Here is an 18,481-nt window from a genome sequence, read left to right on the forward strand (position 1 = left end):
GTGCTGGGCACTCGATTAACTTGTTTGTTTCCTGTTTTATTTTTGCTGTCCCTTTCTATTTTATGTACTTTCGAGCATTACAAGGCTTTTTGGCATGGACACTTCTGACAAAGTTCAAACAGAGAAGTGCATTTTCAGTTACTCATCAGAGTGAGGCCACTTAGAGAAAGGCAGTTACTCGTGGAACAGGGAAAACACTTTCTTGTAATTAGGGCAAAGGGAATCTGGGCATGACGTGTCAAATCTGTACTTCACCTTCTGTTCTCCAAGGGATTTTCAAGAAACTGAGGGCTAAGAGGACGGGGCTTGGGGTTCCTGAAGAAGACCCCTTCTTCTCACCTCTGGAATGCAAAAACTAGATTCTCACCTCATGCCATAAAATCGATGGATTCAAGAGGTAAATATAGGCAGGTGAGGTGGCTCACATCTGTAATCCCAGCACCTTGGGAGACCGAGGCGGGCAGATCACTTGAGGTCAGGAATTCAAGACCAGCCTGGCCAATAAGATGAAACTCCATCTCTACAAAAAATATGAAAATTAGCTGGGCGTGGTAACGGACGCCTGTAAACCCAGCTACTCTGGAGGCTGAGGCATGAGAATTGCTTGAATCAGGAAGGCAGAGGTTGCAGTGAGCCAAGATCGTGCCACTGCACTCCAGCCTGGGCAACAAAGACCCTGTCTCAAAACAAACAAACAAACAAACAAACAAACAAAAGGTAAATATATAGAGGATTAAAAATTAAAACAAACCTGGATATTTCTCATATTCCTTCCTCAGCTATTTTATTTCTGAGGTTGATCCTTGGGAAAGTATTTGCAGAGACAAACAAAGCCTTTGCCCAAAGATCATTCCAATGCTATTTATAATATTGGAACGTTGAAATACAAATGTATATTTATGAATAAAAGAAGAAAAAATTTAAAAGTTGGAAACTAAATACTCAGTGACAGAAGATAGTTAAATAAAGTATGGTTTGTCTCTTAGTTATTAAAATAATACTTTTGGAGTTGATAATTATTCTTTTTTGTTTTTTTTTTTGAGACGGAGTCTTGCTCTGTCGCCCAGGCTGGAGTGCAGTGGCTGGATCTCAGCTCACTGCAAGCTCCGCCTCCCAGGTTCATGCCATTCTCCTGCCTCGGCCTCCTGAGTAGCTGGGACTACAGGCGCCCACCACCTCGCCCGGCTAATTTTTTGTGTTTTTTAGTAGAGACGGGGTTTCACCGGGTTAGCCAGGATGGTCTCGATCTCCTGACCTCGTGATCCACCCGTCTCGGCCTCCCAAAGTGCTGGGATTACAGGCTTGAGCCACCGCGCCCGGCCCTGGAGTTGATAATTATTCTATCATCACAGCATTAGCTAAAAAGGGCATTATACAAACAGGCTTATGTGGAATTATTTTCATTTATGTCAACAGAGCACTTAGAAAGATTAATGGATGAAAAGAAGTGAAAGCATTAACAGGCATGATATTATTTCTGCATTGTGAGCAATTTGTTTTTACTTGTAGTTTTCACATTATCTTTGGTGGGCATTATTACATTTAGAATAAAAGTTATGCATTTATTAAAAAAAAAAAAAAAAGAGACAAAAATGGCCAGGTGCAGTGGCTCACACCTTCACACCTGTAATCCCAGCACTTTGGGAGGCCAAGAAGGGTGGATCATCTAAGGTTAGAAGTTCGAGACCAGCTTTGCCAACATGGTGAAACCTTGTCTCTACTAAAAATACAAATATTAGCCAGGAATGGTGGCATGTGCCTGTAATCCCAGCTCTTCAGGAGGCTGAGGCAGAAAAATTGCTTGAACCCAGGAGTTGGAGGCTGAAGTGAGCTGAGATCACACCACTGCACTCCAACCTGGGTGACAGAGCAAGGGGCTGGGCGTGGTGGCTCATGCCTGTAATCCCAGCACTTTAAGAGGCAGAAGCGGGTGGATCACCTGAGGTCAGGAGTTCGAGGCCAGCCTGACCAACATGGTGAAACCCCATCTCTACTAAATACAAAAAATTAGCTGGGAGTGATGGCAGGCGGCTGTGATCCCAGTTACTTGGGAGACTGAGGCAGAATTGCTTGAATCCAGGAGGCTACAGTGAGCAGAGATTGCACCATTGCACTCCAGCCTAGCCAAAAAGAGCAAAATTCTATCTCAAAAAAAAAAAAAGTTTTATGTGAAAGTGCCATTATTATTATTATTTTTATTTATTTATTTATTTATTTATTTATTTATTTATTTATTTTTGAGACGGAGTCTCGCTCTGTCACCCAGGCTGGAGTGCAGTGACCGGATCTCGGCTCACTGCAAGCCCCGCCTCCCGGGTTCATGCCATTCTCCTGCCTCAGCCTCCCGAGTAGCTGGGACTACAGGCGCCCGCCACCTCGCCCGGCTAGTTTTTTTGTACTTTTTAGTAGAGACAGGGTTTCACTGTGTTAGCCAGGATGGTCTTGATCTCCTGACCTCGTGATCCGCCCGTCTCGGCCTCCCAGAGTGCTGGGATTACAGGCTTGAGCCACCGCGCCCGGCTATTTATTTATTTATTGTTTTTTGAGACAAAGTCTGGCTCTGTCACTCAGGCTGGAGTGCAGTGGCGCTATCTCGGCTCACTGCAACCTCTGCCTCCCGGGTTCACACCATTCTTCTGCCTCAGCCTCTCGAGTAGCTGGGACTACAGGCGCCCGCCACCACACCCGGCTAATTTTTTGTATTTTTAGTAGAAACAGAGTTTCACTGTGCTCGCCAGGATGGTCTCAATCTCCTGACCTCATGATCTGCCCTCCTCGGCCTCCCAAAGTGCTGGGATTACAGGCGTGAGCCACCGTACCCGGCCTTATTATTTTTTTGAGACAGAGTCTTGCTCTGTCACCCAGGCTGGAGTGCAGTGGCACGATCTCGGCTAATGCAACCTCTCCCTCCTGGGTTCAAGCAATTCTCCTGCCTCAGCCTCCCAAGTCACTGGGATCACAGGTGTGTGCCACCACCCCTTGCTAATTTTTGTATTTTTGGTAAAGACAGGGTTTCACCATGTTGACCAGGCTGGTCTCAAACTCCTGACCTCAGGTGATCTGCCTGCCTTGGCCTCCCAAAGTGCTGGGATGACAGGCATGAGTCACCTAAACAGGCCATGTCAGTATTTTATAATCCTATATTACTTTTGATTTATGAGATTGTAAATTCTTTTCTTTTTTTTCTTTTTTTTTTTAGATACAGAGTCTTGCTTTGTCACCCAGACTGGAGTGCAGTGACTGGATCATGGCTCATTGCAGCCTCCTGCCTCAGCCTTAAAAGTAGCTAGGATTGGCCGGGCGCGGTTAAAAGTAGCTAGGATTACATGCCCACGCCACGGTGAAACCCCGTGACCAGAAAAATTTTTTAAATTTTTGGCGTGTAGATAGGGGAGATTCGTGCTGTGGGCGACAGAGCGAGACTTCTAAAAAAAAAAAAAAAAAAAAAAAAAAAAGTAGCTAGGATTACATGCCCAGGATGTAGATCTTGAACTCCTGGCTTCAAGCAATCCCCCTACCTTGATCTCCCATAGCACTGGGATTAAAGGCATAAGCCAGCACCTAAATTGTAAGTTTTATGAGGTCAGGATTCTTTTTTTTAGACAGAGTCTCTTGCTCTATTGCCCAAGCTGGAGAGTGCAGTGGCCCAATCTTGGCTCACTGCAACCTCCGCCTCCTAGGTTCATGCGATTCTCGTGCCTCAGCCTCATGAGTAGCTGGGATTGCAGGCGTGCGCCACCACACCTGGCTAATTTTTGTATTTTTCAGTAGAGACAGGGTTTCACCATGTTGGCCAGCCTCGTCTCGAACTCCTGGCCTCAAGCAATCCATCTGCCTCCGCTTCCCACAGTGCTGGGATTACAGGCATGAGCCACTGTGCTGGGCCCAGGATTCTTGTCTATTTCCAAGCACCAGACTTTGTAGATGTCGAATGCAAGAGGGATAGGGAAAGTGCAGCGGAGTAATTAAGTGTGCTTTTTTGCTGCATCTCTCATCTCTTTTACTTTAATTCTCCAGAGTAACCTCTCCTTACACAGAAAGATGTTTTGGGGGCCGCCTTGATCTACAAAACCGAAAAATAAAAATAAAAAACTAAACTAAACTAAACTAAAAACCTCACACATGTGATGACATATTTAGGAAGCGCTGTAGACTTGAGAAAATCTTATCAGAAATATGAAAATAAGACTCGATTATGCACTAAGCTTGCTCCTCCTCCTTTGTTCCCATGAGAGAGGGGCACCACCCCACCAGAAACCCTGGAGCTACCCCACACTTCTCACACCTGCACCCCGACTCGATCATTCACTGGCGCCATCCTCCAGTCCAGCCCCTTTTTCCAATCCTGATGAGACTCTCTTTGTTCCAGTTACCACCAACTCCTGCCTTTATTACTGCAACTGCCTCCTAACCAGTTTCTCTGCTCCACTCCTGCTCTTACCACCAAATTCGTGCCTTCTGAGCTACAGCAGTGCTTTAGAGCTTTCTAATATACTAATGTTTCCCTGCCACTCCCCTGTTTACAGACCTTCAGTGACCCCCATCACTCCCTGGAGCAAGTACAAGACCATTCATGGTCCAGCCCGGCCTTAGCTCTCTAGTGTCAGGGGCTCCCATCTTGCTCTAGCCACACATTTCCCAGGCTCCCTCGGGGCCTCTGCATGAGTTGACCTGTTCTTTCTGTTCCTCACCCTTTTGCCTGGCTCTTTCTCATCTCTGCTGTTAAAGAGATGTCCCTTCCTCCAGGAAGGCGTCCCTGATATTCCCAAGCCCCAAGCCTGGTTCAGTGCTGTCCTTTCAACTCCCACAGATCCCTGTGCTTATCACCTCTAAACTTGCATTGTAGCTTCTTGTTTACTCACCAGCTTCCCTACATGCCTTGTAAGTCCTCCAGAGCTGGGACTGGGACTTGCACATCTACTACCTAGCACTTGGGAGAGCTCCCACGGCTGAATAAATGAATAATGAATAAATGAAGTACTCTTGTAGGAACTGATTAACACTTTTTCTTCTGCTGCTGCTGGTTTTTTTTTTTTTTGAGACAGAGTTTCACTCTTGTCGCCCAGGCTGGAGTGCAGTGGTCCAATCTCAGCTCACTGCAACCTCCACCTCCTGGGTTCAAGCGATTCTCTTGCCTCAGCCTCCCAAGTAGCTCGACTTACAGGTGTGCACCACCACGCCCAGCTAATTTTTGTATTTTTAGTACAGATGAGGTTTCACCATGTTGGCCAGACCTCAGGTGATCCACCCACCTCAGCCTTCCAAAGTCCTGAGCCACTATGCCTGGCACATTAACACTTCTTAAGATGCTCAGTAGACATTCAGAAAAAAATGTCCTAAAAGGACCCATACATGCTCCAAAGAAGGCTTAATTGTCTTAGGATCTAAGAAATCATGTAGGTTTGATTGGCAGGAATTTGGGGGTGAATATATAGATAGGAACTGTGGTGTACTAAGGGGAGGGGGCAGTTGGTTCCCCACAAATGGGGTATTTACCACAAATGGGGTAAAATACCCCATCTGTGTATTTTACCACTGACGTTGTTTAACATTGCTGCTGATGGTGACAACAAGAAGCAGACTGACTTTTAGTCAGTTTTATTGTTTTTAAGTTCATTGCCAGTGATGTACCCCCTATTGCCGGCCCCTGGGGAGGACAGCACCCATCCCCACGCCCCCATTTAGGTATGCCACCAGTAAGGAACACTAATTACTGGGTGAGCTGGTCTGTTTTCCTTCCCTCAGCGCTGAGCTGGGAAGCATCCAACCTCCCAAAACTCTGCAGGGCAAGACTGTCTCTCCTGGACTGGGACCCACCTCCCTGTAACTCCTCTAGCACCCCCCACTCTCTCAGGCGAGCCCTCTGAGTCTCCTCCCTGGAGGCTGTCTGTGGGAAGAAATCTTCCCGTGTAGGGATGGGAGGCCTTCCCTTGCATAGGATCTAGCCTGGGATCTAGTCTTGTCTCAGCCACGAACCCACCCTAAGGCCTTGGTCTGGCCCTCAGGGCCTTACTCCGCCTACCTATAAAGCTTGAGGAGTTTGGTGAACTGGGTCCTGAGGACCTTCATGGACCTTCCCGAGTTGCGGAAGGGGTGTCAGCCATGGGGATGGGTGGAAGGTGCCCCCTCCAGCCCCCTCTTCCTGCTGTTCTCTCTGACCCGAGTGAGACATTCTACCACAGGGCACTGGCTGGGTTGGGCGTGTCAGCCCATAGGACAGAAGGCAAGTCTGGACAGGTGGACAGTGGAGCCTCGGCCCCAGGGTGGGGTGTGTGTCCTGGAGAACTAGGAGACAGGGGCGGATCCTAGGCAAAGATCAGGGGTGGGAGAGGTGGCTACAGCAGGCTGGCTGCCCTTACCTGGTGACTGTCTCCAGGAACTGCAGAGACAGATGCTGGGCTAGGCTAGGTCCTGGCTCTGCGGTAGGGCTGGGGAGGGGCTGGAGGGTGGAGAACAGCCCCTTGATGAGGTCACTTGTAGGGTGGGACCCCAGATCCCTTTCTGGGAAGGAAAGACAGTGTCATGAAAGCAGGAGAAATTCAGGTTAGACTATAGGAAGGGCAGACCGGGTGTGGTGGCTCACACCTGTAACCTCAGCACTTTGGGAGGCCCAGGCAGGTGGATCACGAGGTCAAGAGCTCGAGACCATCTTGGCCAACATGGTGAAACCCTATTTCTAATAAAAATACAAAATTAGCCGGGTCTGGTGGCATGTGTCTGTAATCTCAGCTACTTGGGAGGCTGAGGCAGGAAAATCGGTTGAACCCAGGAGGCAGAGGTTGCAGTGAGCCAGGATCACACCACTGCACTCCAGCCTGGGTGACAGAGCAAGACTCTGTCTCAAAAAAAAAAAAAAAAAAAAAAAAAAAGGAAGGGCAGGCGATGGCAGATTAGGGAGAATGAGGTGCCTATTTGGGCTGCCTCTGAGGAGGGAAGGGAAAAGCCGTACCACTCAGTCCCTCCATGGGAAAGGGGGCTGTCTCGTTAGAAGGCAGGGGAGGAAAAGAAACAAACAAAAAAAGGTGTGGAAATGAAAAAAAGAAGGCAGGGGAGGGAGATGGATGGGATGACCTTGGGAACCGGGTAGTCTAGGCCGGTAGCCATAATTTGGAGGATTCGCAGCTGAAGGGGAAGCCCTGGGATATCTGAGGCTTGGATGAGGCCGGCTCTGTGCCTCAGTTGTTCCTCTGGGAAATGGGAAATCTCCTTGGTCACTGCCTACCAAAGGGAGCCCGAAGACAAAGCATCTCCTGACCTGATCACTGAAGACCAGGGAGGCTCCCTTATAAGTTCCTTCTGAAGTCCAAGGGAGCTGAGAGAAACTCTAGCTGCGAAGCAGGCTGAGTGGAGTGGAGAGGGGAAACCTGCACCTTGTGGGGGCAGGGTGGTGCTTTAGGATGCCAGTAGATCAGCCGTCTCAACCCAAAGGCCCCCACAACAACTAGGGGGCATTCTGACCCTGCCCTCCCAGACATTCTGAGCCCCTGGATGAAGCCCCTCTCATCAGACCCCACTTCCCTAATTCTGTCTTTTTGCCCCAGTATCCCTCTGCAAGGCCCCTCAGCCCCTTCATACTTCATTGCACGTGCATGCACGCATTTTATTGCAAGAAAATAAGTGGAGTAGTCTAGCCCTTAGTGGCTATGAGAGAGAAAAGCCTACATGGCTGTGAGAACCCATCGAAGGCACCACATCCAGTTTAGGGGAGCCAGGCAGCAGGTAATGTGGACCCTAAGTTTCTTTCTTTCCTTTCTTTAAAAAAAAAAATGGAGACTGGGCAAGGTGGCTCATGCCTGTAATCTCAGCACTTTGGGAGGTCGAGGTGGGTGGATCATGAGATCAGGAGTTTGAGACCAGGCTGGCCAACATGGTGAAACCCTGTCTGTAATAAAAATACAAAAATTAGGTGGGCGTGTTGCGTGCCTGTAATCCCAGCTACTCAGGAGGCTGAGGCAGAATTGCCTGAACCTGGGAGGCAGAGGTTGCATTGAGATCGTGCCACTGCACTCCAGCCTGGGCGACAGAGTAAGACTTCATCTCAGGGGAAAAAAAAAAAATATATATATATATATATACACACACACACATATATATGTGTGTATATATATATATGGAACGCTTCACAAATTTGCCTGTCATCCTTATGCAGGGACCCTGCTAATCTTCTCTGTATCGTTCCAATTTTAGTACTTGTGCTGCTGAAGCGAGCATGACACTAAGTCTTGAAGAGTGACTTGGCGTTTGCCAGGGAGCGTTATGGGAGACGGCACAGGCACAGGCGGTGGTGTGCTGGAGCCAGCCCAACAGGCTTGTGAGAGCCAAGTGTTCCATTTTCAGGAAGTTTGCAGGCTGCTTGTTAAACACTGCCACCACTAAAAATTAAATTATATAAACATATAATTAAATTATTTGAAAAACAAAGGTAACACATAATCAAAACTCATCACTTCCTAATTATTACTATGTTTTATTGTTATAGGCTCTTCATGGTATTTACATCTGTTGTATCTTTAAGGTGGAGAGTCTGTATGATGATGTGCTCTGCTCATCTCGTCCCACCTCCTTGTTCAGTGACTACACAGTGGTATTTGGAAATAGGCCATCGGGGGAGTATTTGCATCGTTGAAATTGACAAATACTACAAATCAGGGCTTAATTGACTATTCTGTTGATTGCATGGACCAGAGGTTGACAAACTACAGCCTGCAGGCTAAATCCAGCCTGTGACCTAAGAATAGTTTATATGTGTGTGTGTGTGTGTGTGTGTGTGTCTGTCTGTTTTTTTTTTTTTTTTTTGAGACAGGCTTTTGCTCTGTCACCCAGGCTGGAGTGCAGTGTCATTATCGTGGCCCACTGTAGCCTTGAACTCCTGGGCGCAAGTGATTCTCCTGCCTCAGCCTTCTAAGTAGCTGGGACTACAGGTGCGTGCCACCATGCTTGGCTAATTTTTGTTTTCTTTTGTAGAGACAGGGTCTTACTATGTTGCCCAGGTTGGTCTTGAACTCCTGGGCTCAAGGGGTCCTCCTGCCTCAGCCTCCCAAAGCCCTGGATTACAGGCCTGGGCTACCATGTCTGGCCTAGGAATGACTTACTTGTTGAATTTGATAGTAATCAAGCATTTGTTCATAGTTTGACTTTGTCATACCCTATGAATTGTAACCATAGGTTGGCTGCAGATGTAAGGGTTGGCAAAAAGTCGAAAAAGCATTCTCTAGAGCATTTAACTTTGTAGAATTTACAATAAAGAGCACTGTATACTTTGGTATGATTTATCTGGTATATTATGTGCTATTTTACAGCTTTATACTATTAAAACTTATAATAAATAGAGGGACATATCTATGCATGCAGTTTTTATAGACATCCAGTTGTTAAGCATTTTCCAGCACACCAGGGTACAGAGGGTTCTAGGCAGAGACAGCTGAGGGAAGTCTGGGTGTGCAAGGCAATGTGAGAGGGGCACTGGAAGGCTGGAGCACTGGGCCCGGTGTGAAGGGCCTTGTGAGCAGGGCTAAGGAGCCACGGGGAGCCATGGACGGATGGCAAGTGCAGGAGTGACCCCATCACATCAGTGGTTAGAAGGTCACATTGACTGCTGTATGAAGATTGGATAGCTGGGGACAGACTATAAGGGAATGAATCAGTGGGGGGAGGGAGATTAATAGTAGCAAACTGTTAAGAGCTCTTATGATAGAGCAGGCCTTCTCCTAAGCACTTCCTATGTATTATTAACTCATTTAGAGTTCACAACAACTTCATGTGGTGGGTATTATCTCCTTTTCACAGATGAGGAAACTGAGGTACAGAGAGATAAAGCAACTAGCGAGCAGCAGAGCTGAGATTTAAGCCCAGGCAGTCTGGCTTCAGAGGTCATATCCTTCCTTTATTTGTTATTTTATTTTTTAGTACAGATGAGGTTTCACTGTGTTGCCTGGGCTGGTCTCAAACTCCTGAGCTCAAGTATTACACCTAGTCTCAGCCTCCCAAAGTGCTGGGATTGCAGACATGAGCCACCATGCCCAGTACAGAACCCATATGCTTAACCACTATATGAAAAAAAAATTCAGCTTTGAAAGATAGAAAGTTGGCAAGAGTTAGTTTTCTTTCTTTCCTTCTTTCTTTCCTTCCTTTCCTTCCTTTCCTTCCTTCCTTTCCTTCCTTTCCTTCCCTCCCTCCCTCCCTCCCTGTCTCTCTCTCTCTCTCTCTTTCCTTCCTTCCTTCCTTTTCTCTTCTCTTCTTTTTCTCTTCTCTTCTCTTCTCTTCTCTTCTCTTCTCTTCTCTTCTCTTCTCTTCTCTCTTCTCTTCTCTTTTCCTTCCTTCCTTCCTTCTTATCTTTCTTTCTTTCTTATCTTTCTTTTTTTCTGAGACAGAGTTTCGTTCTTGTTGCTCAGGATGGAGTGCAGTGGCGCGATCTCGGCCCACTGCAACCTCTGCCTCCCGGGTTCAAGTGATTCTCCTGCCTCAGCCTCCCAAGTAGCCGGGAATACAGGTGCCCACCACGATGCCCAGCTAATTTTTGTATTTTTAGTAGAGACAGTGTTTCACCACGCTGGCCAGGCTGGTCTCAAACTCCTGACCTCAAGTGATCTGCCCGCCTCAGCCTCCCAAATTGCTGGGATTACAAGTGTGAGCCACCATGCCCGGCTGAGTGACACATGTACAAAGGTGACCATGTGTTTACTGATATGTCTGGCACAGAGTAGGAGTTGAGGACATTCTTTTTTTTTTTTTTTTTTTTTTGAGACGGAGTCTCGCTGTGTCGCCCAGGCTGGAGTGCAGTGGCCGGATCTCAGCTCACTGCAAGCTCTGCCTCCCGGGTTTTTACGCCATTCTCCTGCCTCAGCCTCCCGAGTAGCTGGGACTACAGGCGCCCGCCACCTCGCCCGGCTAGTTTTTTGTATTTTTTAGTAGAGACGGGGTTTCACCGTGTTAGCCAGGATGGTCTTGAACTCCTGACCTCGTGATCCGCCCATCTCGGCCTCCCAAAGTGCTGGGATTACAGGCTTGAGCCACCGCGCCCGGCCGAGGACATTCTTTAGACCCAGGAAGACTTGACTTGGTGATTAAATGGGTGTGCTGATAAAGCAGAGGAGGAGCCAGGTGGGCTTTTTTTTTTTTTTTGAGACAGAGTCTCGCTCTGTCACCCAGGCTGGAGTGCAGCGGTGCGATCTCGGCTCACTGCAAGCTCCGCCTCCCAGGTTCACGCCATTCTCCTGCCTCAGCCTCCCGAGTACCTGGGACTGCAGGCACCTGCCACCACACCCGGCTAATTTTTTGTATTTTTAGTAGAGACGGGGTTTCACAGTGTTAGCCAGGATGGTCTCGATCTCCTGACCTCGTGATCTGCCCGCCTCGGCCTCCCAAAGTGCTGGAATTACAGGTGTAAGCCACTGCACCCAGCCTCCAGGTGGGCTTTTAACCAGCTTCCTTCATCTGGGGGACAATCAACTCACCTGGGCTACTCGGGTTTCCTGGTTTTCTGTCTATGTTTGCAGACTGCCCTTCTGTCCTCAGGGAGTTCCCAGACTTGGGGACGGACTCCTGAGCAGCAATACCGAGGTGAGAGAGGGCAGGAGGGGATGGAGCCTGTCTGGGCCTAGAATGGGGCTCTCTGCTCAAGCGTGTGTGAGCTAAGAGGTGCAAAAGGTATGAATGATCAACAAGAAGAGGTTCCATGGGGGGCAGAGTTAGGAGTCTTGGGGTTTGGACAGAGAAGAGGAGAGGGATGGGTCCTGCTGCCTCCCTGGTTTTTCCTTGAAGTCAGGCAGTATCCTTGAGGCGCAGCGACAGCTCAGACAGCTCAGCTGCAGATATATGTTGTAAAGGAAAAGAAGTGCCTTTCTGGCATGAGGCCCAGCTGAGGGTGTGGGCAGGAGGTAATAAGGGTGGAGGTAAGGGGTTGGGGGGCACTGGAGGCTGGTGGTTGGGCGGGCCCCACGCGGGGTGTTGGTCCCTTGAGGCCACAGCTGTCAGCTTGTGGCTTCCCATCCTGCTAGCTCAGCAGGTCCCACAGGTTGGCAGGTGACTCACCCCTCACCCTCAAATGGTCCTCGCTCTGAAAGGTGTAGGGAGGGATGCAGAATGTAGCACCTGTGTGTTCATCTATATGGGTGCAATGCTGTGTTACATTCCTGGGTCCAAGATGCGTACCCATGTCTGACTGAGCACACACAGGGAGTCCCCAGGCACACAGCCCCCTAGACTGTGGGCCACAGGTGTGAAGGGGGCATGTGGCATGAGGCGGAGGCTGTGTGGATGAACACACAGCGCTTCCCAGAGCACATGCGCATGTGACAGGTGTCTTCCTGAAAAGAAGGATGGCAGCTTCAGGGCCTGCCGAGCCATAAGAAGGGGAGGTCTGAGAGGTGGGAAGGGCTCCCTAATGACAGCTCATCTTCCCCAAGAAGGACTTGGCTGGATCAGCTGGCAGAGCTGGGCACCCTAAGCCTGTGGTGACGGCAGCAGCTTCCCTAGCCTTACCCTAAGCTCCCGGCTGCAGGCCAGGGTGGTTCCACTGTCCTAACCCTGAGACGGCAGGTACACCCCACAGGCCACACAGGCAGGCCAGGAGCAGTGAGTGGCAGGTGGGCCCTCAGTCATTGTTTTCTCTTACTCCTCTGCACGCGGGAGGGTCATGAGGGTCCTGGGCGCGTCTGGTCTGTGGGGCTGCGGGATGAGCGTGTCAGCACCAGGTTGCCTATGCCCCTGGTTTGTGTGGCGCTGTATGCGACTTGGTGTGTTGGCCCCTGCCCCAGCACCTGGGGCCTAGTGCTGCCTTCCCATCATGCTCCGTGATCTGAGGAGATGCTTGAAGTGGGGCAAAGAGTCTGGACTAGGAGCCAGGAAGCTCTCACTTGGTGACTTTGGAGATGTCCCTTTACCATGTCTGGGACTCAATTTGTAGAGGGGCAATAATCCCTGCGGGGTCACCTTCCCAGGTTGCTGGGTAACAGATTCTCATGGAGGTGCATGGAAAGTCAGGAAAGCTCAGTCCTGGAGGCTTCCTGTGGGGGATGGTGGTGTCCCCTGTGTTGCTCAGTTGAAGGACTCCAGGCTGAAATCAGATAGCAGCTTCCAGAGAACTTGCACTGCTCCACAGAGGGGTTCAGACCTCCTGGAGATGTGAGGCATTAGAGTTCTGGGGCTGAGCTTCCAAACAAACTTCAAAACAGTGATGTGACAGGCCAAGACCTGCCCTCAGTGAGGCTGGAAAAATCCTTCCACCCATCCCTGCCCCTAGGCCCCGACCCTGCTGCTGGAGTGAACGGCTATGAACTCCAGCCTGAGGCCGGGAACCAGCTCAAATCTTACCCTCTCTCTCATTTGCCTCCGTCCCCACTCCCAGCCTGCTGCCTCTCAGGTTCACACTTCCTGGGCTCAGAGTTTCATCCTGAGGCTGTTGGCTCAGCCAGAACAAACAGAGACAGCACTAAAGTCAACAAAACCAGAGAGCAAGCAGCACAGGTGACGTGGAAAAGAAAACTTGGAAGCCACAACAAAGGCGTGTGGGCTGGGCTGGGTGGAGTCTGTGTCTCCCCTCTGAGCAGAACCCTGGGTCTAAAGTGGGCCCTGCCAGTCCCTTGAGGGGACTGGAGTTGGGGACACATCGGTGGCACCTCCAGTGGACTCAGGCTAAAGGAGTCAGCTTTGGCTGCCAGCAGGGGGTGCTAGAGCCAGTCTCATGGGTGCTGAAAACAGGATGAGGTTGGGAGTCTGGGGGTTAAGATTCCACCTCACCCAACCCCATCTCACTGAGGCCCTCGGCTGGGATGCCTCAGCTGCTGTGAAAGGAGCGAGAGGCTCAACGTGCGTGGGGGTGGGCAGGGCGGGAGTAGACAGGCTGGAACAGGAGGAGGGAGGAGCTCCCAGCTCTTTGCCCCACACCAGGTGCTTCCCCCTCCCCCCCGGTCCCCTCGCCCAGGGCTCAAGGGCTTGGAGCCATGAATTCCCGGGGATGCCCAAGACACCCCCACAGGCAGAGTCACCTGACAAACGATTTCTCTCCCACTCAGGGGAGGGAAAGCTCCATTCTCTCAACATTTATTGTGCATCTGCCATGTTCCCAGCGTAGGAGAAACCATCTGGGAATCAGATGGCCTCACCCGTCACGGGCTCAGCAGGCCATTTGTCCCCAGGAGGCAGCCTGCCCAAGGCCCTGTCATGCCTGGATCCCCCAGCCGCTCAGCGAGCCGGCTGCCTGTTAACTGGGCTGGCAATTGCAGGGTGCCTGGGGCAGCCTGGCACCTAGACTGAGGGAGTGACCAAGGGTTCAAGTCCAGAAAGCTAAGCCACTAGGCTGCAATGGCAGGGGCTGGGAAACCAGACGCATCCACCATTAGAGCAGCCAAAGAGGAAGGTGGATGTCCCTGAGCATCGCCCTTGCTGTCTGCGGAATGAGCACATTATACTCTACTCCCAGCACTTCTAGCTTGGCCCTGGCATCGGGCAAGAATCTGTTAGGGCAGGAGGTGTGGAGTACAGAGTTCCCCTCCCTCAAACGGGCTTCCTACCCACCACCCAGAGTGTTTACTCTACCAGGCTCTTGCCACACCCCCGCCCACTCAGTCCATTCTCCCAACAACCCTGCAAGGTAAGGATTACTATCTTCATTTTACAGATGAAGAAGCCCAGTTAAATTTCTTGCTTTAAGTCACCCAATGCTGATTAAGAAGCTGAGCTGGATTCAAGTTCAGGTCTGTCTGTCTAAAAAGCCTGAGCTCTAAACCACTCACCACCCAGGTGGGGCCCGGAGTAGGGAAACTTCACACCAGCCTCAAACTCAGGCTCCTGGCCAGGAGATCGCTGGATTTTTCCACTGCTCCTTCCGGCCACCACTTCAGTCTCTCCTTCCTCCTTCTCATGAGGCGTCCCTTATCCTGGCCCTCCTCCCTGCTCCAATTAACCTCGTACCTGAGTCTCTACCATTTTTAGACTCATTCTTTCCTGTGGGTTAGGAAATTGCTGCTTGGAGCTTTTCCTTTAAAATGCTTTATTGTGGAAGATTATGAAATGGGTTTAGGTAGAAATCAAAGAATAAAAGCAGAAGGCGAAGGACTGATGGGGGGTGGGCAGAGGGGAATGTGACAATGGAGGGGTCAGGCTGTCACTCCCTGAAGCCACTGAGCAGTTCGTATCACTGAGCGTGGGCAGCTAGACATGACGTGCTTCCTGATGGGATGAAATAGGAAGCATGCAGCACCTCCGCAGAAGACAACTGCCTCTGCAAGACTGAACCTAAATAAAATCACACACAGGCAGGGCGCGGTGGCTCGTGCCTGTAATCCCAGCACTTTGGATGGCCAAGATGGGAGGATTGCTTGAGCCCAGGAGTTCAAGACCAGCCTGGGCACATGGCGAGACCCCATCTCTACAAAAACCACAAAAATTAGCGTGGCATGGTGGCACGCACCTGTAGTCCCAGCTGAGAGAATCACTTGAACCTGGGAAGTCGAGGCTGCAGTGAGCAACATGCACGCCACTGCATTTCAGCCTGGGCAACAGAGCGAGACTGTCTCAAAAAAATAAACAAACCCTGGCCGGGCGTAGTGGCTCACGCCTGTAATCTCAGCACTTTGGGAGGCTGAGACAGGCAGATCACGAGGTCAGGAGGTCGAGACCATCCTGGCTAACATGGTAAAACCCCGTCTCTAATAAACATACAAAAAAATCAGCCAGGCGTGGTGGCGGGCGCCTGTAATCCCAGCTACTCGGGAGGCTGAGGCAGGAGAATGGCATAAACCTGGGAGGCAGAGCTTGCAGTGAGCCGAGATTACACCATTGTACTCCAGCCTGGGTGACAGACTGAGACTCCGTCTCAAAAAAATAAATAAATAAAATGAATTAATAGAAAAAAAAAAAAACCATACACCATTAGAGGTTTTTTGTTTGTTTGTTTTTGTTGTTGTTTTTTTTTTGAGACTGAGTCTTGCTCTGCCACCCAGGCTAGAGGGCAGTGACACAATCTTGGCTCACTGCAACTTCTGCCTCCCAGGTTCAAGCAATTCTCGTGACTTAGCCTCCTGAGTAGCTGGGGCTACAGGTTTGCATCACTGAGCCCAGCTAATTTTTGTATATTTTAGTAGAGATGGGGTTTCACCATGTTGGCCAGATTGGTCTCAAACTCCTGACCTCAGGTGATTACAGGAGTGAGCCACCACACCTGGCCACTTTTTTTTTGTTTTTGAGATGGAGTCTTGCTTTGTTGCCCAGGCTGGAGTGCAGTGATGCAATCTTCGCTCACTGTAATCTCTGTCTCCTGGGTTCAAGTGATTCTCCTGCCTCAGCTTCCCCAGTGGCTAGGACTACAAAGGTGTGTGCCTCCATGCCCAGTTAATTTTTGTATTTTTAGTAGAGACGGGGTTTCATTATGTTAGCCAGGCTGGTCTCAAACTCCTGACCTCAGACGATCTGCCTGCCTTGGTTTCTCAAAGTGCTGGGATTGCAGGTGTGAGCCACTGCGCCCGGCCCAGAGCTAACTTCTCATATATTTTCCTTTATTTCTTTCTCTCTCTTTTTTTTTTCTTTTTTCTTTTTTTGAGACAGGGACTTGCTCAATGGCACAAACATGGCTCACTGCAGCTTTGCCTTCCCAGGTTCAAGTGATCCTGCTGCCTCAGGTTCCTGAGTAGTTGGGACTACAGGTGCCCTGCTAATTTTTTTTTTTTTTTTTTTTTTTTTTTTGAGATGGACTCTTACTCTGTAGCCCAAGCTGGAGTGCAGTGGCACGATCTCAGCTCACTGCAAGCTCCACCTCCCGGAGTAGCTGGGAGCCATTCTCCTGCCTCAGCCTCCAGAGTAGCTGGGACTACAGGTGCCCACCACCATGTCTGGCTAATTTTTTGTATTTTTAGTAGAGATGGGGTTTCACTGTGTTAACTAGGATGGTCTTGACCTCCTGACCTCGTGATCCACCCGCCTCGGCCTTCCAAAGTGCTGGAATTACAGGCGTGAGTCAACGTGCCTGGCAATTTTTGTATTTTTTGTAGAGACTGGGATTCTCCATGTTGCCCAGGCTGGCACTGAACTCCTGGGCTCTAACGATCCACCTGCCTTGGTCTCCCAAAGTGCTGGAAATACAGGCGTGGGTCACTGTGCCCAGCCACTTACTCAAAGAAATACAGGGGATGAAGGAAAAGCTAAATGACACTACAAAGAAAAAACACAGACAAATCTAGAATGTGGGACTCTTATAGGACCACATTTATTCAACAAGTCAATGACATGCAAAAATAATGACGGAGAAAGGGGAATTCCTCTTGTTTAAGAGAACATTTAACCCAACGTAATGTATGACCTTGTTTGGATTCTGATGCAAACAACCAACAAATCAATGCAAAAAGACATTTTGAAACAATTACAAGTATTTGATCATTCTATGGAATTGTGTATTTTGTCAGGTATGGTACTGATTATTTAAGAAAATGTTCCTATATTTTAGAGGGAACACTGAAGAATGTAGAAATGAAATGACAGAGTAGCTGGAATTTAACATATTTCAGAAAAATAAAAATAAAAGAAAATAAAACAGGCAGTTTGAGACCAGCCTGACCAACACGGTGAAACCCCATCTCTACTAAAAATACAAAAATTAGCCAGGTCTGGTGGTGGGTGCCTGTAATTCCAGCTACTTGGGAGGCTGAGGCACAAGAATCTCTTGAACCCGGGAGGCGGAGGTTGCGGTGAGCCGAGATTGCTCCATTGCACTCCAGCCTGGGTAACAGAGCAAGACTCTGTCTCAAAAAGGAAAAAAAAATTGCTGTAAAATGGAGAATGGGTGAGGGTGATGCAGGGGAGGTGAGCCCCAAAGTGGGGCTTGGCCTGTGAGGGTTCTCGGCTTTGCCTCTCAAGGGCAATGCAGAGAGAAGTAGAAGAAAACAGCTTTACTGAAGCGGCAGTGTTAGAGCTCCAGGACTGCTTCTGCACAGCAGGGCTATACACAGGCAGAGAGCAGCAGCCCGGGGCAGTTTTGCAGTTATATTTATACCCACTTTTAATTGTATGCAGATTAAGGGGCGAATTATGTAGAAATTTCTAGGGAAGGGGTGGTAACTTTGGGGCCATTGGGTCATTGCCATGGAAAGGGGTGATAACTCCCAGGTGTTGGCATGGCAATGATAAATTGACATGGCACATTGTGGGGCATGTGTCATTGGAAAGTTGCTTCCAGCCCTGTTTTAGCTAGTCCTCAATCTGGTCCGGTGTCCGAGCATCACCCTGGAGTCCAGTCCTGCCTCCTACCTTAAAGGGGATGCAGACTGGGAGACCCGTGAAGAGGCTCTTGGAGATGGGATAGATTTGGGGCTGACTGAAGGGGCCACGAGAGAGGGAATAGGTGAGTGACTCCTGGAGGGAAAGCTTCAGAGATGTGGTGGGGAAGAGCATTCCTTGGGCCAGGCCCTTGGGAAGGGGGCAGATTGTGGGGAAGTGAGGTTGGGTTGGGGCAGGTAAAGGTAAATGTGCTTGTTTCACATACGAGATAACA

General features: G+C 49.5%; 1 non-coding gene across 1 annotated transcript; it reads right to left on the minus strand.

Moving 5' to 3' along the window:
* Positions 1 to 8,104: 8,104 nt before the first annotated feature.
* Positions 8,105 to 8,211, minus strand: LOC126938222 (U6 spliceosomal RNA). Its single transcript, XR_007720033.1, has one exon. It is a non-coding gene; the product is annotated as a U6 spliceosomal RNA (small nuclear RNA).
* Positions 8,212 to 18,481: the final 10,270 nt, after the last annotated feature.

Source organism: Macaca thibetana, chromosome 15 (genome assembly GCF_024542745.1).
Source record: "Macaca thibetana thibetana isolate TM-01 chromosome 15, ASM2454274v1, whole genome shotgun sequence".
NCBI lineage: Eukaryota > Metazoa > Chordata > Mammalia > Primates > Cercopithecidae > Macaca > Macaca thibetana.